This window comes from Pterocles gutturalis, unplaced genomic scaffold (assembly GCF_000699245.1).
Source record: "Pterocles gutturalis isolate BGI_N339 unplaced genomic scaffold, ASM69924v1 scaffold8303, whole genome shotgun sequence".
Classification (NCBI taxonomy): domain Eukaryota; kingdom Metazoa; phylum Chordata; class Aves; order Pterocliformes; family Pteroclidae; genus Pterocles; species Pterocles gutturalis.
In genome coordinates, this window is record NW_010117950.1 from 1 (window position 1) to 1,483 (window position 1,483).

Below are 1,483 nucleotides of genomic sequence, written 5' to 3' on the forward strand. Positions count from 1 at the left end.
GGTTGTTTATTTTTAGCTCCGTCCATGATGGTGCGCGTTAAGAATTTGTTCGGGTCGTTATTTGTGAAAGCGTCGCAGCCCCGGGCAGCCGCCCGTGGCCGGGCTGCGGGAGATGGGCTTTGGGCAGCGGGTTCCCTGGGGCTCATCCGGGAGGAGGGGTCCTGCCTGGCTTCTCCCTTCGTGTCCAGGTTCTGCCTCCGGATTTACGTTAGGCAAAATTTCAGTGATGAAAATCAAAACCTTTATTCCCACCCTCCTCCCACCCTGGAAACTTGGGAGAGTCTCCAGCACAGCTGGGGAGCACCTCAGGGGGTGGCAGGGAGTAGGGGGGTTCCTGCTTTTGCCTGGGTCTCTTTGGGGGTTCCCCAGGTGGGTTTTGGGGCTCTGCAATCCCTCCTGCTTGCTCCAGGGGATGGCTGGTTCTCAGGGCTGTACCGTGGTTCAAACTCCAGCGAGTGGGGGATCTCTGCCTGTTGTTTGCATCAGGCGTGCACAGGTACAGCGCTGTTGGCGTGCGCTGGTTTACACTGGTGTGATAAGAAAAGGTAATTTTTTGTTTATGTGAAGTGTCAATTTCTGTTAAAAGCAAGATGGTGGTGGTGCCATTCTGCTCTTCATAAAGAGGGAGAAGTTACTTTCTTAGCTTCTTGACAACATCTTTAATTATTGCAACTCAAGTAATATTTCTGATCGCCTTTGTTCCTTGCTCTTGAGCCATTTTGCCTGCTGTTGCAGTTACTCTCATCCTGCAGGTTACAAACCCAGCTGGCATCCTTGCTGGTTATACTGTGGGGGACCTGCAGGCTGTCACTGACAAACTTTGCAGTGGCATGTTTTTAAACAAACATATCGGTGCTCAGGTGCATGTCACGGGTTAAAACCGTCCTTCGGGTTTGCTCTGGCAAAAACAACATCTGGAATCTGGGATGAGCTGACAAAGTCCTTTTGAATGTAAGTAATTCTGCTGCTGGTTAAAACTGAGAACAGGCTAAAAACAAGGGCAGGCATTAATGAGTTTAATTACATGTCTTTGTGTTGCTCAGCCAAGGTGTTGCGTTAGCGAGGGTAACATGTGACACCTGCGTCCCATCTCAGGTGTGCTGAGTGATGCTTCCCAGCACCCTGCGCCCAGGCTGCAGAGTGTCCACCTCCGCTCAGCCCCCCGCGGCACTGCCGGGGCAGAGATCCGCGTTTGGAAAACTGTGGGAGAAAGTCCAGGTTAGCAGAGCATGGAGAAGGATATGCTGAGGCTTCATCCAGGCGTCCTGTCCTACAGGAAAAAAAACATCCTCTCCTCTTCTGCTGGTTGTGGTTATTCCCGTAACATCGCTTTTGTATTTATTTGTTAAATTGAAGCAGGATGAGGCACTGGGGAGGATGGATGAGAACTCCCAGCAGCAGGCAGGAGGTTAGCAGGAAGCCGGCACTGCGCGGGGGGTCACGCCGGCGATGCTGATGAAGCAGCGAGGGCCTGGGGAAGAGC